At 42.4% G+C, this 26514-nt stretch overlaps 1 long non-coding RNA gene across 1 annotated transcript; it reads right to left on the reverse strand.

The window, feature by feature from the left end:
* Positions 1-17533: 17533 nt before the first annotated feature.
* On the reverse strand, positions 17534-18749 carry LOC127338660 (uncharacterized). The gene is made up of 3 exons (XR_007874447.2): positions 18635-18749; positions 18041-18102; positions 17534-17631 (listed from the first exon to the last, which is right to left on the reverse strand). It is a non-coding gene; the product is annotated as an uncharacterized lncRNA (long non-coding RNA).
* Positions 18750-26514: the final 7765 nt, after the last annotated feature.

The following is a 26514-nucleotide window of genomic DNA, read 5'->3' on the forward strand; positions in this document are numbered from 1 at the left end:
ACAAGCATAGACATAATAGCATCAATCTTATCACTGAAGGAAGAGGTTTCTTCGACAGAATTTACCTTCTTACCTTGTGGAGCTCTTTCCGTGTGCCATTCAGAGTAGTTGATCATCATATTATCAAGAAGCTTTGTTGCTTCACCAAGAGTGATGGACATAAAGGTACCTCCAGCAGCTGAATCCAATAAATTCCGTGAAGAAAAATTTAGTCCTGCATAGAAGGTTTGGATGATCATCCAAGTAGTCAGTCCATGGGTTGGGCAATTTTTAACCAGAGATTTCATTCTTTCCCAAGCTTGAGCAACATGTTCAGTATCTAATTGTTTAAAATTCATTATGCTACTCCTCAAAGATATAATTTTAGCAGGGGGATAATATCTACCAATAAAAGCATCCTTGCATTTAGTCCATGAATCAATACTATTCTTAGGCAGAGATAGCAACCAATCTTTAGCTCTTCCTCTTAATGAGAAAGGGAACAATTTTAATTTTATAATGTCACCATCTACATCCTTATACTTTTGCATTTCACATAATTCAACAAAATTATTGAGATGGGCAGCAGCATCATCAGAACTAACACCAGAAAATTGCTCTCGCATAACAAGATTCAGTAAAGCAGGTTTAATTTCAAAGAATTCTGCTGTAGTAGCAGGTGGAGCAATAGGTGTGCATAAGAAATCATTATTATTTGTGGTTGTGAAATCACACAACTTAGTATTTTCAGGGTTGGCCATTTTAGCAACAGTAAATAAAGCAAACTAGATAAAGTAAATGCAAGTAACTAATTTTTTTTGTGTTTTTGATATAGCAAACAAGATAGCAAATAAAGTAAAACTAGCAACTAATTTTTTTGTATTTTGATTTAGTGCAGCAAACAAAGTAGTAAATAAAACTAAGCAAGACAAAAACAAAGTAAAGAGATTGAGAAGTGGAGACTCCCCTTGCAGCGTATCTTGATCTCCCCGGCAACGGCGCCAGAAAAAGCTGCTTGATACGCGTTCAACACGCGTCCGTTGGGAACCCCAAGAGGAAGGTGTGATGCGTACAGCGGCAAGTTTCCCTCAGTATGAAACCAAGGTTATCGAACCAGTAGGAGCCAAGAAGCACGTTGAAGGTTGATGGCGGCGGGATGTAGTGCGGCGCAACACCAGGGATTCCGGCGCCAACATGGAACCTGCACAACACAACCAAAGTACTTTGCCCCAACGAAACAGTGAGGTTGTCAATCTCACCGGCTTGCTGTAACAAAGGATTAACCGTATTGTGTGGAAGATGATTGTTTGCAGAAAACAGTAGAATAGTATTGCAGTAGATTGTATTTCAGTAAAGAGAATTGGACCGGGGTCCACAGTTCACTAGAGGTGTCTCTCCCATAAGATAAACAGCATGTTGGGTGAACAAATTACAGTTGGGCAATTGACAAATAAAGAGGGCATGACCATGCACATACATATCATGATGAGTATAGTGAGATTTAATTGGGCATTACGACAAAGTACATAGACCGCCATCCAACCGCATCTATGCCTAAAAAGTCCACCTTCAGGTTATCATCCGAACCCCCTCCAGTATTAAGTTGCAAAGCAACAGACAATTGCATTAAGTATGGTGCGTAATGTAATCAACAACTACATCCTTAGACATAGCATCAATGTTTTATCCCTAGTGGCAACAGTACAACACAACCTTAGAACTTTCTGTCACTGTCCCAGGTGTCAATGCAGGCATGAACCCACTATCGAGCATAAATACTCCCTCTTGGAGTTACAAGCATCTACTTGGCCAGAGCATCTACTAGTAACGGAGAGCATGCAAGATCATAAACAACACATAGATATAACTTTGATAATCAACATAACAAGTATTCTCTATTCATCGGATCCCAACAAACGCAACATATAGAATTACAGATAGATGATCTTGATCATGTTAGGCAGCTCACAAGATCCGACAATGATAGCACAATGGGGAGAAGACAACCATCTAGCTACTGCTATGGACCCATAGTCCAGGGGTAGACTACTCACACATCACACCGGAGGCGACCATGGCGGCGTAGAGTCCTCCGGGAGATGATTCCCCTCTCCGGCAGGGTGCCGGAGGCGATCTCCTGGATCCCCCGAGATGGGATCGGCGGCGGCGGCGTCTCTGGAAGGTTTTCCGTATCGTGGCTCTCGGTACTGGGGGTTTCGCGACGGAGGCTATTTGTAGGCGGAAGGGCAGGTCAAGAGGCGGCACGGGGGCCCCACACCACAGGGCCGCGCGGCCAAGGGTGGGGCCGCGCCGCCCTAGGGTGTGGCCCCCTCGTGGCCCCTCTTCGTCTCCTCTTCGGACTTTTGGAAGCTTCGTGGCAAAATAGGACCCTGGGCGTTGATTTCGTCCAATTCCGAGAATATTTCGTTACTAGGATTTCTGAAACCAAAAACAGCAGAAAAACAAAGAATCGGCACTTCGGCATCTTGTTAATAGGTTAGTTCCAGAAAATGCACGAATATGACATAAAGTGTGCATAAAACATGTAGATAACATCAATAATGTGGCATGGAACATAAGAAATTATCGATATGTCGGAGACGTATCAACAGTCTTAGGTGTTCAAGGGGAGTAAGTGATGTCTACGGGTGCTTCTATTCTTGTAGACACTGTTGGGTCTCCAAGAGCAGAGGTTTGTAGAACAGCAGCAAGTTTCCCTTAAGTGGATCACCCAAGGTTTATCGAACTCAGGGAGGAAGAGGTCAAAGATATCCCTCTCAAGCAACCCTGCAATCACGATACAAGAAGTCTCTTGTGTCCCCAACACACCTAATACACTTGTAAGATGTATAGGTGCACTAGTTCGGCGAAGAGATAGTGAAATACAAGTGGTATGAATGAATATGAGCAGTAGTAACGGCGCCAGAAAATAGCTTGCTGGCGTGCAGTTGATGGTAGTAATATTGCAGGAAGTAAAGATGCAGTAAACGAACATGTAGCAGAACAGTAAATAAACGATGATTGCAGTATTTGGAAACAAGGCCTAGGGATCATACTTTCACTAGTGGACACTCTCAACATTGATCACATAATAAAACCACTCTACACTCTCTTGTTGGATGATGAACACCACTAATTGTGTAGGGCTACAAGAGCACCTCAATGCCGGAGTTAACAAGCTCCACAACATTCGATGTTCATATGTAAATAACCTTAGAGTGCATAATAGATCATTGCAATTACACCAAGTACTAACATGGCATGCACACTGTCACCATCACACTATGAAGGAGGAATAGATCGCATCAATACTATCATAGCAATAATTAACTTCATAATCTATAAGAGATTACAATCATAGCCTACGCCAAGAACTACATGATGCACACACTGTCACCATTACATCATGAAGGAGGAATAGAGTACTTTAATAACATCACTAGAGTAACACATAGATGAATAGTGATACAAAACTCATATGAATCTCAATCATGTAGGGCAGCTCATGAGATCATTGTATTGAAGTACATAGGAGAGAGATTAACCACATAGCTACCGGTACAGCCCTTAGCCTCGATGGAGAACTACTCCCTCCTCATGGGAGACAGCAGCGGTGATGAAGATGGCGGTGATGTTGATGGAGATGCCTTCCGGGGGCACTTCCCCGTCGCGGTGGTGTGCCGGAACAGAGACTCATGTCCCCCAGATCTTGGCTTCGCGATGGCGGCGGCTCTGGAAGGTTTCTCGTACCGTGGCTTTTCCGTATCGAAGATTCAGGTCAGGGACCTTTAAATAGGCGAAGAGGCGGAGTCGGAGGGGGTCTGGGGCCACCACACAGTAGGGGGGCGCGCCTGGCTCCTTGGCCGCGCCGCCACCTTGTGTGGGGCCACCAGGGCTCCCCTCTGGTGCCTCTCGGGTGTTCTGGAAGCTTCGTGGAATTCTAAGATGCTGGGCGTTGATTTCGTCCAATTCCGAGAATATTTCCTTACTAGGATTTCTGAAACCAAAAACAGCAGAAAACAGGAACTGGCACTTCGGCATCTCGTCAATAGGTTAGTTCCGGAAAACTTATAATAATGACATATAATGTGTATAAAACATGTGAGTATCATCATAAAAGTAGCATGGAACATAAGAAATTATAGATACGTTTGAGACGTATCAAGCATCCCCAAGCTTAGTTCCTAGTCACCCTCGAGTAGGTAAACGATAACAAAGATAATTTCTTAAGTGACATGCTATCATAATCTTGATCAATACTATTGTAAAGCATATGAGATGAATGCAGCGATTCAAAGCAATGGTAAAGACAATGAGTAAACAAATGAATCATATAGCAAAGACTTTTCATGAATAATACTTTCAAGACAAGTATCAATAAGAGAGAGTGCATTTGCTACCCGCATGGGTAGCTACACACCCATGCATGATACCAATATGCAAGCCATATTAACTTGTTTTAGCTCGGTTTCCTAGTAGAACGTGGAATTCTAGTGTACAAAAGTGATTTCCGAATTTTGATATGAATATTTTTTGATCAAAGTCAACTCACCAACATATTTTGCGTTGACTTTTTGAATATTGAGTAGACTTTGACAAAAAAAAGTTCAAATCAAAATTCGGAAACCACTTTTGTACACTAGAATTCCACGTTCTACTAGGAAACCGAGCTAAAACAAGTTAATATGGCTTGCATATTGGTATAATGCATGGGTGTGTAGCTACCCATGCGGGTAGCAAGCTTCATCCCATCAATAAGACTTACATAAGAGTTACTCATAAGCAATAAATTCTTAGTAGAAAGCTTTGAAGCAACACAAAGGAAGATATAAGTTTCAGCAATTGCTTTCAACTTCAACATATTTATCTCATGGATAATTGTCAACACAAAGTAATATAACAAGTGCAATAAGTAAACATGTAAGAATCAATGCACACAGTTGACACAAGTGTTTGCTTCTAAGATAGAAAGAAGTAGGTGAACTGACTCAACATAAAGTAAAAGAAAGGCCCTTCACAGAGAGAAGCATGGATTACTGTTTTTGTGCTAGAGCTTTTCATTTTGAAAACAAGAAACAATTTTATCAACGGTAGTAATAAATCATATGTGTTATGTATAAGATATCCTATAAGTTGCAAGCCTCATGCATAGTATACCAATAGTGCTCGCACCTTGTCCTAATTAGCTTGGATTAACATGGATTATCATTGCATAGCATATGTTTCAACCAAGTGTCACAAAGGGGTACCTCTATGCCGCCTGTACAAAGGTCTAAGGAGAAAGCTCGCATTGGATTTCTCGCTTTTGATTATTCTCAACTTAGACATCCATACCGGGACAACATAGACAACAGATAATGGACTCCTCTTTAATGCATAAGCATTCAACAACAGATAATATTCTCATAAGAGATTGAGGATTGATTGTCCAAACTGAAACTTCCACCATGGATCATGGCTTTAGTTAGCGGCTCAATGTTCTTCTCTAACAATATGCATACTCAAACCATTTGATCATGAAAATCGCCCTTACTTCAGACAAGACGAACATGCATAGCAACTCACATGATATTCAACAAAGGTGTAAAAGTTGATGGCGTCCCCAGAAACATGGTTACCGCTCAACAAGCAACTTATTAAGAAATAAGATACATAAGTACATATTCTTCACCACAATAGTTTTTAAGGCTATTTTCCCATGAGCTATATATTGCAAAGGCAAAGGATAGAATTTTAAAGGTAGCACTCAAGTAATGTACTTTGGAATGGCAGAGAAATACCATGTAGTAGGTGGGTATGGTGGACACAAATGGCATAGTTTTTGGCTCAAGGATTTGGATGCACGAGAAGAATTCCTCTCAATACAAGGCTAGGCTAGCAAGGTTGTTTGAAGCAAACTCAAGTATAAAAGGTGCAGCAAAGCTCACATATGAACATATTGTAAGTATTATAAGACTTTACATCGTCTCCTTGTTGTTCAAACACCTTAACCAGAAAATATCTAGACTCTAGAGAAACCAATCATGCAAACCAGATTTTAACAAGCTCTATGTAGTTCTTCATTAATAGGTGCAAAGTACATGATGCAAGAGCTTAAACATGATCTATATGAGCACAACAATTGCCAAGTATCAAATTATTCAAGACATTATACCAAATACCACATGCAACATTTTCTATTTCCAACCATATAACAATGAACGAAGCAGTTTCAACCTTCGCAATGAACATTAAGAATAAAGCTAAGAACATATGTGTTCATACGAAACAGCGGAGCGTGTCTCTCTCTCACACAAGCATGAATTTATTCAGAGAATGAAAATAACAAAACGAAAATAAAAGCACACAGACGCTCCAAGTAAAGTACATAAGATGTGACCGAATAAAAATATAGTTTCAAGAGAAGTGACCTGATAAGTTGTCGATGAAGAAGGGGATGCCTTGGGCATCCCCAAGCTTAGATGCTTGAGTCTTCTTGAAATATGCAGGGATGAACCACGGGGGCATCCCCAAGCTTAGACTTTTCACTCTTCTTGATCATATTGTATCATCCTCCTCTCTTGACCCTTGAAAACTTCCTCCACACCAAACTCAAAACAAACTCATTAGAGGGTTAGTGCATAATCAAAAATTCACATGTTCAGAGGTGACACAATCATTCTTAACACTTCTGGACATTGCACAAAGCTACTGGAAGTTAATGGAACAAAGAAATCCATCCAACACAGCAAAAGAGGGAATGCGAAATAAAAGGCAGAATCTGTCAAAACAGAACAGTCCGTAAAGACGATTTTTTTTGAGGCACCAGACTTGCTCAGATGAAAATGCTCAAATTGAATGAAAGTTGCGTACATATCTGAGGATCACGCACGTAAATTGGCAGATTTTTCTGAGTTACCTACAGAGAACCCTGCCCAAATTCGTGACAGCAAGAAATCTGTTTCTGCGCAGTAATCCAAATCTAGTATTGACTTTGCTATCAAAGACTTTACTTGGCACAACAATGCAATAAAATAAAGATAAGGAAAGGTTGCTACAGTAGTAACAACTTCCAAGACACAAATATAAAACAAAAGTACTGTAGCAAAATAAAAACATGGGTTATCTCCCAAGAAGTGCTTTCTTTATAGCCATTAAGATGGGCTCAACAGTTTTAATGATGCACTCGCAAGAAATAAGACTTGAAGCAAAAGAGAGCATCAAGAAGCAAATTCAAAACAAATTTAAGCCTAACCCACTTCCTATGGAAAGGAATCTTGTAAATAAACAAGTCATGTAGGCATAATGCAACAAGCATAGGAAGATAAAACACAAGTAACTTCAAAAAATTTAGCATATAGAGAGGTGTTTTAGTACCATGAAAATTTCTACAACCATATTTTCCTCTCTCATAAAGATTTTCAGTAGCATCATGAACAAACTCAACAAACTATCAAATGAAACATTCTTATTATGAGTCTCATGCATAAAATTATTACTCTCCACATAAGCATAATCAATTTTATTAGTTGTAGTGGGAGCAAATTCAACAAAGTAGCTATCATTATTATTCTCATCAAGTGTAGGAGGCATAGTATAATCACAATAAAATTTACTCTCCATAGTAGGCAGCACCAAAAGACCACTATCATTATAATCATCATAAATAGGAGGCAAAGTATTATCAAAGAAAATTTTCTCCTCAATGCTTGGGGGACTAAAAATGTCATGCTCATCAAAACCAGCTTCCCCAAGCTTAGAATTTTCCATATCATTAGCAACAATGTCCCCAAGCGGTGATATGTTGATGGAGATGCCTTCCGGGGGCACTTCCCCATCCCGGCGGCGTGCCGGAACAGAGACTCCTGTCCCCCAGATCTTGGCTTCGCGATGGCGGTGGCTCTGGAAGGTTTCTCGTACCGTGGCTTTTCCGTATCGAAGATTTAGGTCAGGGACCTTTAAATAGGCGAAGAGGCAGAGTCGGAGGGGGTCTGGGGCCACCACACAGTAGGGGGGCGCGCCTGGCTCCTTGGCCGCGCCGCCACCTTGTGTGGGGCCACCAGGGCTCCCCTCTGGTGCCTCTCGGGTGTTCTGGAAGTTTCGTGGAATTCTAAGATGCTGGGCGCTGATTTCGTCCAATTCCGAGAATATTTCCTTACTAGGCTTTCTGAAACCAAAAACAGTAGAAAACAGGAACTGGCACTTCGGCATCTCGTCAATAGGTTAGTTCCGGAAAACGCATAATAATGACATATAATGTGTATAAAACATGTGAGTATCATCATAAAAGTAGCATGGAACATAAGAAATTATAGATACGTTTGAGACGTATCAGTAAGCACTACACCATCCAGAATATGCTAGCTATTGTGGATTTCGATCTGAAGTCCACATAAGTGCTAGCTGGTTGGGAGGGTTCTTCTCATGATGCAAGCATCCTGGCTACCAAACTGTCAAGGCCAGTTGTGTTGAAAACCCTGATGGTATGTTCTATCTTGGGGATGTTGGATATGCATGCCAGCATTGGATTCTAACACCCTTCAGAAAAACAAGGTACCATCTCAACAAGTTCAGTGCAAGGAATAAACCACAAAATGTCAAGGAGTTGTTCAATCTGAGATACTCAATTCTTAGAGTCACCATCGAGAGACCTTTTTCTTCTTTGAATAATAGGTTTAAGGTCTTTGACGAGAAACCCTTCCACACTTACGATGCTCAAGTGAAATTGGTTATTGATTGATGCATCATTCACAACTAGATCTTAGCTTGGGGTGAAGATGACTACTTCCTAGACTGTTTTGCCTAATGAAGTTGAGACCAGCCACAAAGTAGAATGATGTCTACGCACGCTTCCATTCTTTTAGATAATGTTGGGCCTCCAAGTACAGAGGTTTGTAGAACAACATCAAGTTTTCCTTAGGTGGATCACCCAAGGTTTATCGAACTCCGGGAGGTAGAGGTCAAAAATATCACTCTCAAGCAACCCTGCAATTAAGATACAAGAAGTCTCTTGTGTCCCCAACACACCCAATACACTTGCCAGATGTATAGGTGCACTAGTTCGGCGAAGAGATAGTAAATGCAAGTGATATGGATGAATATGAGTGGTAATAACAATCTGAAATAAATATGGCAGCAAGTAAACATGCAGTAAAACAGTAAATAAACGGTGATTCGATGTTTGGAAACAAGGCATAGGGATCATACTTTCACTAGTGGTCACTCTCAACAATGTTATCATAAAGGAATATAAATATAAGAACTTCACTATGCTATTCTGAACTACTCTCCAGTTGGATAACGAACACTAATTCACCGCGTAGGGCTGCAAAAGCAAACCTTAAAGATGTATTACCAAGTACTAATGAACATCCCACTCCGTTACTTTGAGCATTCATAGGAGGTACTAACACACCACAATTTCATAGAGACATCCAACTCAAATCATAATTCAGTGAACAAGTATTCTGTGAAATATAGACTAAGAGACCCACACGGTGCACACACCGTCACCTTTACACACGTGGGACAAGGAGTCTCCGGAGATCACATAAGTAAAATCCACTTGAATAGCATAACGACATCTAGATTACAAAGCTCATGGTCACATAAAGATCACACCATGGGAGAGAGAGATAACCACATAGCTACCGGTAGAGCCCTCAACCCTGGGGAAGAACTACTCACTCCTCATCATAGGAGTCAGCAAACGGCGATGAAGATGGCAGTGGAGTCGATGGAGATGGCTCCGGGGGCAATTCCCCGTCCCGGCAGTGTGCCGGAACAGAGACTTCTGTCCCCCGGATCTTGTCTGCGACGGCAGCAGAGTTACGGAACTTTTCATGGGCGGAGGCTTGTATATCCAGGGTTTTCCCGAGAAGATGTATAAATAGGCGGAGGATTTAGGTCGGTGGGGTTCCTGGTGGCCCCACACATACCCTAGGCGCGGGCCAGGTCCAGGCCGTGCCTAGGGGTGGTTTGGGCGCCCTACTGCGCCTCTTCGACCCCCCCTTCGGACTTCGTCTTCGTTTTGGTAAAATATTGACTTTGGCTTTTGTTTCATCCAATTCCGAGAATATTTCCTATACAACTTTCCTGAAATACAAAAACAACAGAAAACAGGGAACTGACACTGTAGCATCTTGTTAATAGGTTAGTACCGGAAATAATGTAAAGTGCAACAAAGTGTAAGCAAAACATATATGAATTGGTGTAAAACAAGCATGGAGCATCAAAAATTATAGATACGTTTGAGATGTATCATAGACCAAGGCGACAATGAAGCTCAGAAGAACAAGAGATTGGAGTGGGCAAACACAATGTTGCAGGAGAGAAAGGCAATACCACCATATGAGAAGAAGAAGAAGAACTACCCCTTTGATTACCGTCCTACTGTAATGTTAAGCCCTCATTTGTAGTACCTAGGGACTCTGCTTATAAACTATAGTACTGTTAGGATGAACTAGTGAACTGTTGTAACTCCCTTGTGTCATGGTGGTGATAGTATAGTGAGGTCACCACGCAGTAGAGAGAAACGGTGACTGCAAATATCGCATGGATGCTTCCAAACATCCAACTACATAGCCAAGGCCATCTGGTCTAAGGTGCAGGCAATCAATCACCGGGAGTTTTTTTACCCTATACCCATCCACCCAGGACACCAAACAAATCGTCAAAGTGGCTCAGAGCTTGTTCTCAATGGGATAAGACCCATAGATTCGGACCCAGGGAGCCCAAAATCGTCCCAAGGCTACCAAAAGCGCCTAAAGCCAACATTGTGAGTGTGGGCGCATGGCCTATTATTTTATATCTTTTTATTTTATTTTCTTTCCTAATCGCCTGATTAAGCATTGTTGTGGAAGATTTAAGGCTCCAAGTTAGAAACTAATTCAATGCATGCTCTTCTAACCTAAGATTTCTATTTTCATCGGTAGCATGTATTTCCATAGCTCATTCGAAACTAGGTTTAGTCTGGAACTTCTTATACCATCCAATTTTTGGAGATTATTTCTAAATTGCAATTCCATGTGATAGGAAGACCTGGCGGAAATCATACCTTTTTTTATTAAACCTCCATGCAATGAAATTCTCCATGCCATTATGGTTGATGAGAATAATAGACAATATATTATTAACATCAACATGTCATAAATTCCCCCTAAGAAGCTCTTCATCCAAATTTCCAGTTGCATCAATCAATTCTTCAACATATTTTAGCAATATTTGTCGTTTTTGAGTAAATAATTTTCCTTTATGACTCGATGGAACCCAAGTATCATCCCAAAAATTTACTTGTTTCCTACCACCTACTCGCCCAATTGCACCCTTCTTAAAATTTTGTAAGTCAGTCATGATGTTCTGCAATGTTAAAGATTTTTTTTTTCAATTTTTCATCTAATATTTTACCATATGGGCAATACGTCATCCTCAGAAATCTTTCACATAAGACATTCACTTACCATATTAGCAATTTAGCATCCATATTTTCTTTGCGAGAATTGCTTGTTGAAACAATGAGGATCTCTAAATCCGTCCCTCCTCTTTTCTTTGGTACACATAACTTCTACTAGGTAAACAAGTGCATCTTCTTGTTTGTCACGTCATCACCCTACCAACATTGAGAGACCGCATCAGTTAATTCCTTTGATTCTTTTTTCAGAATCAAGAATACATACATCACATAAGGAGTGTATCTAGCTTGAGCAACAACCTTTAATTTAACCTCCTTCCAACCCAAAGACAAGGTTCTCGCCTTCCACCCATCTGCATATTCGAAAACCCAATCAACTAGATACTAAAAAACATCACTTCTATCCTCTCCTTCAAGCAAAGGTAGCCCTAGCTAAGTACCTGTTTGATAGAGCTTCCATCATAATGCTTAGCACTGTGCAAACCTCCACCCTTGTATCAACATTTGTATTTGGACCAAAATATATAGTGCACGTGTCTTCACTCAACATATGACCCAAAGCTTTACGATAGTCTCCACAATTTGTTTGGTATGAGTTTAGAGGAAATGTTCTGCCCCGAGCACAAAGTATCGCACTTCTGTTTAGATTTGCATATAGATAAAAAATCATGAAGTTTGCAAGTATCCTGCAATATTACTTGGCAATAATTTCGCATAAAAAAGTGCAATAGAACAAGTAGCAAGATGTTCAACTAATGCGCAATCAAACACCTAGCCAGTGACCAAATCAAGCAACATCACTGTTGTCAAGACCATCTCCGGCACCATCTTCATCACCACTGGCCATAGTGCCATCATCAACTTCGACCACAGTGTAGGCACCACCACTACCGACCATAGAACCACCACCAACATCGGTCAAAGGTCGATCACCACCACCCATTGTAGTAGTACAATCAGCCATAGTGGCAAGAAACTCTTGCCATATCTGTTGCATGATGCCCATTCTCTTCATCTCCCAAAACTTTTTTTGCCAACACATCCATCCCACTCAGATTTATCATCATGACCCAGTTCTCCTCGGTGACCATGTCGGTGCTACCTTGTTTCCTCCAACATGTTGGAGGCGCGGCCGACATTGATACGAGCGCCGGGCATAGTGACCAGCCATGGAGCTATAAGAGGCATTTGTCCTCGAGCCAACGACTTCTTCATCTTCTTAGGCCCGATTGCCACATCTTTTGGTGCCCCCTAGACGACATCGTTTTGCCGATGGTGGTCCCGACCACCATCAACGTGGGATTAGGCCTAGATCAGGTGGCCACAAGGGGATCATCTCCTTACATGTTGTGATCGCCTTACCCATTTCATTTGATCGAGGCAATGCCAGGATTGGGCGATTGATTACTGATACGTCTCAAACGTATCTATAATTTCTTATGTTCCATGCTACTTTTATGATGATACTCACATGTTTTATACACATTATATGTCATTATTATGCATTTTCCGGCACTAACCTATTGACGAAATGCCGAAGAGCCAGTTGCTGTTTTATGCTGTTTTTGGTTTCAGAAATCCTAGTAAGGAAATATTCTCGGAATTGGACGAAATCAACGCCCAGGGTCCTATTTTTCCACGAAGCTTCCAGAAGACCGAAGAGGAGACGAAGTGGGGCCACGAGGCGGCCACACACTAGGGCGGCGCGGCCCAAGCCCTGGCCGCGCCGGCCTACTGTGTGGGCCCCTCGTGTCGCCCCTTGACCTGCCCTTCCGCCTACTTAAAGCCTTCGTCGCGAAACCCCCAGTACCGAGAGCCACGATACGGAAAACCTTACTGAGACGCCGCCGCCACCAATCCCATCTCGGGGGATTCAGGAGATCGCCTCCGGCACCCTGCCGGAGAGGGGAATCATCTCCCGGAGGTCTCTTCATCGCCATGATCGCCTCCGGATCGATGTGTGAGTAGTTCACCCCTGGACTATGGGTCCATAGCAGTAGCTAGATGGTTGTCTTCTCCTCATTGTGCTATCATGTTAGATCTTGTGAGCTGCTTATCATGATCAAGATCATCTATTTGTAATGCTACATGTTGTGTTTGTTGGGATCCGATGAATATTGAATACTATGTCAAGTTGATTATCAATCTATCATATATGTTATTTATGTTCTTGCATGCTCTCCGTTGCTAGTAGAGGCTCTGGCCAAGTTGATACTTGTGACTCCAAGAGGGAGTATTTATGCTCGATAGTGGGTTCATGCCTCCATTAAATGCAGGACAGTGATGAAAGTTCTAAGGTTGTGGATGTGCTGTTGCCACTAGGGATAAAACATCGATGCTTTGTCTAAGGATATTTGTGTTGATTACATTACGCACCATACTTAATGCAATTGTCTGTTGTTTGCAACTTAATACTGGAGGGGGTTCGGATGATAACCTGAAGGTGGACTTTTTAGGCATAGATGCATGCTGGATAGCGGTCTATGTACTTTGTCGTAATGCCCTGAATAAATCTCATAGTACTCATCATGATATATGTATGTGCATTGTTATGCCTTCTTTATTTGTCAATTGCCCAACTGTAATTTGTTCACCCAACATCTGTTTATCTTATGGGAGGGACACCACTAGTGAACTGTGGACCCCGGTCCTATTCTTTACATCTGAAATACAATCTACTGTAATTGTTCTTTACTGTTCTTCGCAAACAATCATCATCATCCACACTATACACCTAATCCTTTGTTTACAGCAAGCCGGTGAGATTGACAACCTCACTGTTACGTTGGGGTAAAGTACTGTGATTGTGTTGTGCAGGTTCCACGTTGGCGCCAGAATCCCTGGTGTTGCGCCGTACTATACTCCGCCACCAACAACCTTCAACGTGCTTCTTGGCTCCTACTGGTTCGATAACCTTGGTTTCTTATTGAGGGAAAACTTACTGCTGTGCACATCACACCTTCCTCTTGGGGTTCCCAACGGACGTGTGTCTCACGCGCATCAATTGCTGCAAGTCTGCAAGTCCACAGTCTGTATGTAGCTAATTTCGAACTAAGAGAACCATGGAGAGCTATTGGTAGATGTACTTATGTCCATCGTTACCCTTTACCAAAACATACATGAAAGTAGCCTTTGATTCCATGTAGGAGTGTTTTGAGAGAATTGTGTTTGGGTGCAAAAGAGTAACAATTAAAACTAAAGGATGCAAACAAAGAGACAAATGCTATGTAGGAAATAATGAAATTGCAAAAGGCTAAAAAGTTCTCAGGGAGTGTAGAATCCACCACTAGCATTGGTACTATTTATGATTTAAGATAAGTCGAGATCATCCTTCATGTGCATGTATGGGAAGGGCTCCATAGTAAGATGATAATAGAAAAATCATCTGATGTTTCATCCTGAAAAACCACTGCAATGATCGTAAGCAAGCCACTACGATCCCTCATAAGTAAGTGTTTCCCCATGGATATTGATACGAGCTTAGTGATTCCCTTCTAATCCCCGTTACCCACATGAATAGCACGTCGACACATTATGTTACTCAGCACTGTACATACTACCACATGACCAATATTATTTTCCTCTCTAGTACCGTAGGAAAATATTACATGGTGCACTTCACATAATATCTAGAGAGAAAACTAATACATGCCCATGAACTGAAATTATAGATCATCTTTATTTCACATCATAATATTGCTAGGGTTTTTTCCATCTCCCCAAGGACAAGGTAAACTATTCACACATAGAGTAAATCAACAACATCGATGTATACGAATATATGGATGAACTCAAGTGCAAATCCACCTTGATAATTGTAATTACAACAAGAAGGACATAAACAAGATGGGAATGGTGATGCTGATAGAGATGCAAAAGTTGATAATGGGGTACGATGCCTTGGCCTCCAATGACCCATGTAGCAGGAAAGATGATACCCTCTGCAAGTTCCCCCTCCAAATCCCTTTAGGAGGTGAGGTTTCTGCGAGTTATGGTGTCTATGAATGTCGAATCTGAGATCCATTTTTGCGTGGTGAAAGTATTTGACAACACGGGCGCGTGGTACGAGCAGGCTTCGCCCGTACCGATGGTCGTTGAACCTTTTGGAGTTTCCTCTCGCGTTGCCTTTTCACCCAGGTTCGTGGAATAAAATTTAGATGACTTTCAGTACAAGAAAAGTTCTGATAGACAACGTCTCAAAATCGTCCGCTAAGGGGTATTTTTCGTCGCCTATGGGCCTAACCCGACGATATGGGTTCTGTTGTGGAAACTGCGTCAGGCAAAGTCCTACGACGATTTTTTCGGTCCGTCGCGCTTGGACGCCCTTCCGCCACGGAAAATCGGACCGTTGCGCAAGTGTTTCCGGGAGCCCGTTGACTGCTGACGTCATGCAAACTGCCACGTGGCAGACGCAGATTAGCGACGATTAACGGCGTTAACCGACTGAAACCCCGTGGTAGATGGTAGGCCCACACGTGGCCTGCCACGTCTTAAGCGGGCCGGCCCATTAAGTTTGCGGGCCGGGCCAGCTGACTTAGTTTGACCGGTCAACTATATAGCTGGGCTGGTCCATTAGTTACGTGGGCCGGGCCTAACCTGTAAGGTTGACTGGTCAAAACTTTAATGGGCCGGCCCACTAAGCATGTGGGCTGGGCCGAATGCACTCGTTTGACCGGTCAACAGGCAAAAGGGCCGGCCCACAAGACACGTGGGACCCACTTTCCTGTTATCGGGCCGGCCCATTTACCTAGTGGGGTCCACCTTAAAACAACTGGGCCGGCCCAAGAAGTTATTGGGCCGGCCCAATTAGCATATGGGTCCCACTTTCCTGCTATCGGGCCGGCCCATTTAGTACGTGGGGTCCACAATAGATCAAATGGGCTGGCCCAACTAGAAAGTGGGCCGGGCCAAAAACACAGGTGGGTCCCACTTTCCTGTTAAAGGGCCGGCCCATTTAGTATGTGGGGTCCACCATATAGCAAGTGGGCCGGCCCAGCAAGATAGTGGGCCCGGCCAAAAACACAGGTGGGTCCCACTTTCCTGTTGAAGGGCCAGCCCATTTAGTATGTGGGGTCCACAATATAGCAAGTGGGCTGGTCCAATAAGATAGTGGGCCGGCCCAATAAGCTGGTGGGGCCCACTTCCCTGTTAACGGGCCGGCCCAATAAGTAGGTAGGCCGACCCAAAATGAAAGTGGGTCCCACACTACTGTAAGTGGGCCGGCCCAATCAGTTGTAGGGCCCTGGTTGTTTGACTAGTCAACTTGCATTAAATTTCATGAGCCTAAAATCTGGTATCAATGATGCACACAATTACATACACAAATAAAATAACTAGGAAAATTACAAGGCAATTAATGTGCCCAAATAAAAAAATCACATAGAATCATTGAGGACTTCTATTAGCATCATCAATAACACGTTGACATTTGGCAATCGCCTTGATTGAATCTTGTGTACTCTTGGTCAACATATCAGCTACAGATCTTAAAGCAGCAATACCATGTCTTTTATAAAGTACAACCTTGAGATATTTACTGTTTGATGAAAGGAATGGTCTAGGTTGACGGCTATGAGTGGATGCATCAGAAGAAAGATCAGAACTTTTTGTGGGCCTCTCTTCTGATGAAGATTGCTTCATCACAACTGCATTCTGATAATAATGCAAAAAGAGTTAAACGATGAACTATGCAAACATGTATTAAGCATTGTCGATATGAGATAGTCACAAGTACTAAGCACAGACTTACATTATATCGTTGCATAGGCTCACCCCGGAACCTTTTTGCGCTCTATCTTCTACTAAGGACTTCTTCATTACACCTGCATTCTAGTAATATTGCAACATAGTTACAACAGTGAACTATTCAAACATTTATTATGCAATGTAGATATAAGATAATAACAAGTTGCATAAATAAGACAATGTATGGAACTTGTACTAAGCACAGACTTACATCATAATGTTGCACAGGGTCGCTTTGGCGACTATCTTCTAATGATGACTGCTTCATTAAACCGCATTCTGGTAATATTGCAAACATAGTTACAACAATTAACTATTCAAACATGTATTACGCAATGTAGAGATCAGATAACGACATGTAGCAAAAATAAGCACAAGATAAGATAAGATGCATGTACTAAGCACATGCGCTCATTGCAGGTCCTTCTCTTGCGTGCACTAGTCGTGGTCGACATGCCTGTCATTTTAGGTTCAGCCATCAAGTGAAATGCTAATCCTCCTGCTCCATTGTCCTTAATCTGTGTTTAGATATCACATTTAAGACCAAGTCAGCTGGTTTCAAATAACAAAAAACTTGAGCTGCCAAATGAATAAGCCAATATTTACCAGATATCAGATTAAAACCAACTATATGTTGCTTTTCATGAGATACGAATTTCAGACATTCAGATTTAGAGTAGGGTAATGCCAAGGTTTTCCACATAAAGTAAACTGGCATTAAGAATGACCAAATGTCAGGTTCAAATCACCTTCGCAGTTGCTCCAAGACAAGCATATCAAATAGGCAGAAACATAGTAAAGCATGAATGGCATTGCTATGGCAGGGTTCCAAGTGTTAATCTCTTGCATAAGGAACAATGCATATAGGTTATAGATAATGACGGAAGTAAACTGCCAAAATTACCAACCAAGAACTCAGATTCCAACCTTCCCTAGCGTCCCCGCTGTTAATGTTGGATATTCTAATAAGTGGTTCGCATGATCAATCCCTAGGAAAAATAACATTGACAGGTTAGTCTATGATAATACAAAGACCAGACATGCACGCAGCAATAACTATACAAGCTGTGCGACAAGAGCATTCATGGAAAAAAATAGCTATAAGCTAAAGACGATGTATAAGAGCAAGCAGATTGGAAATGCACATAGCATGATTATAAAAGCAGTGTGAGAATAGCAGGCACGAGAAAACAGCTAGCGGCTAGCGGTGAGCTAATGACGTGGTATAAGAACAACCAGATTGGAAATGCCCATAGCATGACTATAAAAGGAATAGCATGCAGTACAAAAACAGTTGGCAGCAAATGAATGGGTATAAGGCTATAAGTATGTGGATGCACACAGGTGTCAGTAGAATGAACAGGATGGTAGCGACCGGATAATGCTTTTGTAGTGTACAATATTTAAACGAACTTCATGCGAAGTAACAAATAAAGAAAGTTAATGGCATATGAGATCTGCAAATAACTACACAAAACATGGCTAAAGAAACACCGCGATCTAACGGGCCAGCGTACTAACCAAGCTGCAGCGGGGTGGACGGGGGCGGCAACTTGCATTCCAGCGGCGGCGAACGCGGGAGACGATGAGTCGACCCTGTTTCAGTAGAAGCGGGCGTTAGTGAAGCAGATCTGGTTGGCTGGCAAGGGATTCGGTGAAGTTGATACAGCCGGTGCGCCGAGCTAGTCGGTGGAATAGATCGGCTTCTGTGGAGGGGGGCCGCGGTGAAGTAGACCCGGTTCCGTTGGAGAGGATCCGGTGCGTCGACAGGAAAAGGCGTTGATTGCTATGTTGTGGATGAGGTCGGCGGTGAAGCAGATCCGTCGGTGGCGAGGTCGGCGTTGAACCAGATCCGTCGGTGGCGAGGTCGGCGGTGAAGCAGATCCGTCGGTGGCGAGGGCGGCGGGGGAGCGGATCAGGTGGGTGGATAGCCAACACGATAAGGCTACGCTGTGGAGGAGTATGCCGGCGGCGAAGCAGATCTAGTACTGTAGAGAGTCAGAGCTTTGGCGTGTGAGAGTATTTTTGAGCTAATGGGGCCGAATGGTTGGTGGGTGGGTGTGGGCCTGTGGGGAGGGTTCGGGATCTAGGCAAGATATTTCATTGTTACCGAATGAGCCCTCCATGGTCGGTGGGTTGTAACTTCCGGACCAGGGATAAAGGGTAAAACTGGTCACGGGATTTTCGAATGGATTCGGCGGGATGATTTGGCGCGGGGCCGAAATTTTCAGTTTCAAGCTACGAGCAGAACAACAAAAATAATGTTCTTCCCCAGGGAGCTCTCCTCTTCACTTTCTCTCTCGAGTCTCTCTCACTCCCCCGGCTCCTCTCCCCCTTCTCTCCGGCGGCCTCGCCGGCCGGAGACGAGGCCAACTTCTCTCTGTATATCGTACACCCTCCGAACTAAATTAATTGATTCAACTTTCCTTAGACGTCTATGTATCTAGAGTAAAAACATGTGTGGATACATCCATATTTAGATAAGCAAAGTTGAGTCAGCTAATTTGGATCCGAGGGAGTTAGTGTTGTTGTAAGCTTAGATCCAGTGTTTCCCATGAGCAGAATGGCGCAATGGAGTCGGGGATCTCGTCATCGGCTTCAGATCTGGCCTATGGTGAATCTGGCGGATCAGATCTGGCGGATCTTGCCAGCCAAACCCCGATCTGGTGCCATCAAGGTGATGGCGCTAACGGTGAGGCTTGCTTTGGTCAGTGCTTCAGATCTGGCCAACGGGGAAGTCAAGCTGCTAACGTTCACAAGCTCGGGGCATACGACAGCATCATCCGTCTTGCCCGTGAACATCTTGGCCTTTCAGCGGCCTGATACGTCTCCGACGTATCGATAATTTCTTATGTTCCATGCCACATTATTGATGTTATCTACATGTTTTATGCACACTTTATGTCATATTCGTGCATTTTCTGGAACTAACCTATTAACAAGATGCCGAAGTGCCGATTCTTGTTTTCTGCTGTTTTTGGTTTCAGAAATCCTAGTAAGGAAATATTCTCGGAATTGGACGAAATCAAAGCCCAGGGGCCTATTTTTCCACGAAGCTTCCGGAAGTCCGAAGACGAAGCGAAGTGGGGCCACGGGTGCCCAAACCCTAGGGCGGCGCGGCCCCCCTTGGCCGCGCCGGCCTATGGTGTGGGGCCCCTGTGCCCCTCCCCGACTTGCCCTTCCGCCTACTTAAAGCCTCCGTGACGAAACCCCCGGTGCGAGAGCCACGATACGGAAAACCTTCCAGAGACGCTGCCAACGCCGATCCCATCTCGGGGGATCCAGGAGATCGCCTCCGGCACCCTGCCGGAGAGGGGAATCATCTCCCGGAGGACTCTACGCCGCCATGGTCGCCTCCGGTGTGATGTGTGAGTAGTCTACCCCTGGACTATGGGTCCATAGCAGTAGCTAGATGGTTGTCTTCTCCCCATTGTGCTATCATTGTCGGATCTTGTGAGCTGCCTAACATGATCAAGATCATCTATCTGTAATTCTATATGTTGCGTTTGTTGGGATCCGATGAATAGAGAATACTTGTTATGTTGATTATCAAAGTTATATCTATGTGTTGTTTATGATCTTGCATGCTCTCCGTTATTAGTAGATGCTCTGGCCAAGTTGATGCTAGTAACTCCAAGAGGGAGTATTTATGCTCGATAGTGGGTTCATGTCTCCGTGAATGCGGAGGGGTGACAAGAACCTCTAAGGTTATGGATGTGCTGTTGCCACTAGGGATAAAACATTGGTGCTATGTTCAAGGATGTAGTCACTAGTTACATTACGCGCAATACTTAATGCAATTGTCTGTTGTTAGCAACTTAATACTGGAGGGGTTCGGATGATAACACGAAGGTGGACTTTTTAGGCATAGATGCAGTTGGATGGCGGTCTATGTACTTTGTCGTAATGCCCAATTAAATCTCACTATACTCATCATGATATGTATGTGCATGGTCATGCTCTCTTTATTTGTCAATTGCCCAACTGTAATTTGTTCACCCAACATGCTGTTTGTCTTATGGGAGAGACACCTCTAGTGAACTGTGGACCCCGGTCCAATTCTCTTTACTGAAATACAATCTACTGCAATACTTGTTCTACTGTTTTCTGCAAACAATCATCTTCCACACAATACGGTTAATCCTTTGTTACAGCAAGCCGGTGAGATTGACAACCTCACTGTTTCGTTGGGGCAAAGTACTTTGGTTGTGTTGTGCAGGTTCCACGTTGGCGCCGGAATCCCTGGTGTTGCGCCGCACTACATCCCGCCGCCATCAACCTTCAACGTGCTTCTTGGCTCCTACTGGTTCGATAAACCTTGGTTTCTTACTGAGGGAAACTTGCTGATGTACGCATCACACCTTCCACTTGGGGTTCCCAACGAGCGTGTGCTTTACGCGTCATCAAGCTAAATTTCTGGCGCCGTTGCCGGGGATATCAAGACACGCTGCAAGGGGAGTCTCCACTTCTCAATCTCTTTACTTTGTTTTTGTCTTGCTTAGTTTTATTTACTACTTTGTTTGCTGCACTAAATCAAAATACAAAAAATTAGTTGCTAGTTTTACTTTATTTGCTATCTTGTTTGCTATATCAAAAACACAAAAAAATTAGTTACTTGTTTTACTTTATAATATCATGCATGTTTTTATTACACTAGTTTGGCATAATGGACAAGAATGAGCTTCTTACTCTATTTCCTGATTTAAAACATGGATTGTTTGATGCGAAAATTAAAAAACCTATGGAATCTTATTTGCATGCTGGTAGTAATATTAGTATGAACGCTTTGAACACCATTGTTGATAATAATATAGAAAGTTCTAAGCTTGGGGAAGCTGGTTTTCATGATCTTTTTAGTCCCCCAAGCATTGAGGAGAAAATTTTGTTTGATGATACTTTGCCTCCTATTTATGATAATGATATTGGTCTTTTAGTACCACCTGTTATGGAGGATAAATTTGATTATGATTACAATATGCCTCCTATATTTGATGATGAGAATAATAATGATAGCTACTTTGTTGAATTTGCTCCCACTACAACTAATAAAATTGATTATGCTTATGTGGAGAGTAATGATACTTTTATGCATGTGAATAAGAATGCTTTGTGTGATAGTTACATTGTTGAGTTTGCTCATGATGCTACTGAAAGTTATTATGAGAGAGGAAAATATGGTTGTAGAAATTTTCATGTTACTAAAATACCTCTCTATGTGCTGAAATTTTTGAAGCTACACTTGTTTTATCTTCCTATGCTTGTTACTTTGCTCTTCATGAACTTGTTTATTTACAAGATTCCTATGCATAGGAAGCATTTTAGACTTAAATGTGTTTTGAATTTGCCTCTTGATGCTCTCTTTTGCTTCAAATACTATTTCTTGCGAGTGCATCATTAAAACTGCTGAGCCCATCTTAATGGCTATAAAGAAAGAACTTCTTGGGAGATAACCCATGTGTTATTTTGCTACAGTACTTTGTTTTATATTTGTGTCTTGGAAGTTGTTTACTACTGTAGCAACCTCTACTTATCTTAGTTTAGTGTTTTGTTGTGCCAAGTAAAGCCGTTGATAGAAAAGTAAGTACTAGATTTGGATTACTGCGCAGTTCCAGATTTCTTTGCTGTCACGAATCTGGGTCCACCTCCCTGTAGGTAGCTCAGAAAATTAAGACAATTTACGTGCATGATCCTCAGATATGTACGCAACTTTCATTCAATTTGAGAATTTTCATTTGAGCAAGTCTGGTGCCATTTTAAAATTCGTCAATACGAACTGTTCTGTTTTGACAGATTCTGCCTTTTATTTCGCATTGCCTCTTTTGCTATGTTGGATGAATTTCTTTGATCCACTAATGTCCAGTAGCATTATGCAATGTACAGAAGTGTTAAGAATGATTGTGTCACCTCTGAATATGTTAATTTATATTGTGCACTAACCCTCTAATGAGTTGTTTCGAGTTTGGTGTGGAGGAAGTTTTCAAGGATCAAGAGAGGAGTATGATGCAACATGATCAAGGAGAGTGAAAGCTCTAAGCTTGGGGATGCCCCGGTGGTTCACCCCTGCATATATCAAGAAGACTCAAGCGTCTAAGCTTGGGGATGCCCAAGGCATCCCCTTCTTCATCGACAACATTATCAGGTTCCTCCCCTGAAACTATATTTTTATTCCATCACATCTTATGTGCTTTGCTTGGAGCGTCGGTTTGTTTTTGTTTTTGTTTTGTTTTACTAAAATGGATCCTAGCATTCACTTTATGGGAGAGAGACACGCTCCGCTGTAGCATATGGACAAGTATGTCCTTGGTTTCTACTCATAGTATTCATGGCGAAGTTTCTCCTTCGTTAAATTGTTATATGGTTGGAATTGGAAAATAATACATGTAGTAATTGCTATAAATGTCTTGGGTAATGTGATACTTGGCAATTGTTGTGCTCATGATTAAGCTCTTGCATCATATGCTTTGCACCCATTAATGAAGAAATACATAGAGCATGCTAAAATTTGGTTTGCATATTTGGTTTCTCTAAGGTCTAGATAATTTCTAGTATTGAGTTTGAACAACAAGGAAGACGGTGTAGAGTCTTATAATGTTTTCAATATGTCTTTTATGTGAGTTTTGCTGCACCGGTTCATCCTTGTGTTTGTTTCAAATAAGCCTTGCTAGCCTAAACCTTGTATCGAGAGGGAATACTTCTCATGCGTCCAAAATACTTGAGCCAACCACTATGCCATTTGTGTCCACCATACCTACCTACTACATGGTATTTTCCGCCATTCCAAAGTAAATTGCTTGAGTGCTACCTTTAAAATTCCATCATTCACCTTTGCAATATATAGCTCATGGGACAAATAGCTTAAAAACTATTGTGGTATTGAATATGTAATTATGCACTTTATCTCTTATTAAGTTGCTTGTTGTGCGATAACCATGTTCACTGGGGACGCCATCAACTATTCATTGTTGAATTTCATTTGAGTTGCTATGCATGTTCGTCTTGTCTGAAGTAAGAGAGATCTACCACCTTATGATTAAGCATGCATATTGTTAGAGAAGAACATTGGGCCGCTAACTAAAGCCATGATCCATGGTGGAAGTTTCAGTTTTGGACATATATCCTCAAATCTCAAATGAGAAAATTATTAATTGTTGTTACATGCTTATGCATAAAAGAGGAGTCCATTATCTGTTGTCTATGTTGTCCCGGTATGGATGTCTAAGTTGAAGAATAATCAATAGCGAGAAATCCAATGCGAGCTTTCTCCTTAGACCTTTGTACAGGCGGCATAGAGGTACCCCTTTGTGACACTTGGTTAAAACATGTGCATTGTGATGATCCGGTAGTCCAAGCTAATTAGGACAAGGTGCGGGCACTATTAGTACACTATGCATGAGGCTTGCAACTTATAAGATATAATTTACATGATGCATATGCTTTATTACTACCGTTGACAAAATTGTTTCATGTTTTCAAAATCAAAGCTCTAGCACAAATATAGCAATCGATGCTTTTCCTCTATGGAGGACCATTCTTTTACTTTCAATGTTGAGTCAGTTCACCTATTTCTCTCCACCTCAAGAAGCAAACACTTGTGTGAACTGTGCATTGATTCCTACATACTTGCTTATTGCACTTATTATATTACTCTATGTTGACAATATCCATGAGATATACATGTTACAAGTTGAAAGCAACCGCTGAAACTTAATCTTCTTTTGTGTTGCTTCAATGCCTTTACTTTGAATTATTGCTTTATGAGTTAACTCTTATGCAAGACTTATTGATGCTTGTCTTGAAGTGCTATTCATGAAAAGTCTTTGCTTTATGATTCACTTGTTTACTCATGTCATATACATTGTTTTGATCGCTGCATTCACTACATATGCTTTACAAATAGTATGATCAAGATTATGATGGCATGTCACTCCAGAAATTATACGTGTGTTACCGTTTTACCTGCTCGGGACGAGCAGAACTAAGCTTGGGGATGCTGATACGTCTCCGACGTATCGATAATTTCTTATGTTCCATGCCACATTATTGATGTTATCTACATGTTTTATGCACACTTTATGTCATATTCGTGCATTTTACGGAACTAACCTATTAACAAGATGCCGAAGTGCCGATTCTTTGTTTCTACTGTTTTTGGTTTCAGAAATCCTAGTAAGGAAATATTCTCGGAATTGGACGAAATCAACGCCCAGGGGCCTATTTTTCCACGAAGCTTCCAGAAGTCCGAAGACGAAACGAAGTGGGGCCACGGGGTGCCCAAACCCTAGGGCGGCGCGGCCCCCCCTTGGCCGCGCCGGCCTATGGTGTGGGGCCCCTGTGCCCCCTCCTGACTTGCCCTTCCGCCTACTTAAAGCCTCCGTGACGAAACCCCCAGTACCGAGAGCCACGATACGGAAAACCTTCCAGAGACGCCGCCAACGCCGATCCCAGCGCGGGGGATCCGGAGATCGCCTCCGGCACCCTGGCGGAGAGGGGAATCATCTCCCGGAGGACTCTACGCCGCCATGGTCGCCTCCGGTGTGATGTGTGAGTAGTCTACCCCTGGACTATGGGTCCATAGCAGTAGCTAGATGGTTGTCTTCTCCCCATTGTGCTATCATTGTCGGATCTTGTGAGCTGCCTAACATGATCAAGATCATCTATCTGTAATTCTATATGTTGCGTTTGTTGGGATCCGATGAATAGAGAATACTTGTTATGTTGATTATCAAAGTTATATCTATGTGTTGTTTATGATCTTGCATGCTCTCCGTTATTAGTAGATGCTCTGGCCAAGTTGATGCTAGTAACTCCAAGAGGGAGTATTTATGCTCGATAGTGGGTTCATGTCTCCGTGAATCTGGAGGGGTGACAAGAACCTCTAAGGTTATGGATGTGCTGTTGCCACTAGGGATAAAACATTAGTGCTATGTTCAAGGATGTAGTCACTAGTTACATTACGCGCAATACTTAATGCAATTGTCTATTGTTAGCAACTTAATACTGGAGGGGGTTCGGATGATAACCTGAAGGTGGACTTTTTAGGCATAGATGCAGTTGGATGGCGGTCTATGTACTTTGTCGTAATGCCCAATTAAATCTCACTATACTCATCATGATATGTATGTGCATGGTCATGCTCTCTTTATTTGTCAATTGCCCAACTGTAATTTGTTCACCCAACATGCTGTTTGTCTTATGGGAGAGACACCTCTAGTGAACTGTGGACCCCGGTCCAATTCTCTTTACTGAAATACAATCTACTGCAATACTTGTTCTACTGTTTTCTGCAAACAATCATCTTCCACACAATACGGTTAATCCTTTGTTACAGCAAGCCGGTGAGATTGACAACCTCACTGTTTCGTTGGGGCAAAGTACTTTGGTTGTGTTGTGCAGGTTCCACG

This window comes from Lolium perenne, chromosome 3 (assembly GCF_019359855.2).
Source record: "Lolium perenne isolate Kyuss_39 chromosome 3, Kyuss_2.0, whole genome shotgun sequence".
Lineage (NCBI taxonomy): Eukaryota > Viridiplantae > Streptophyta > Magnoliopsida > Poales > Poaceae > Lolium > Lolium perenne.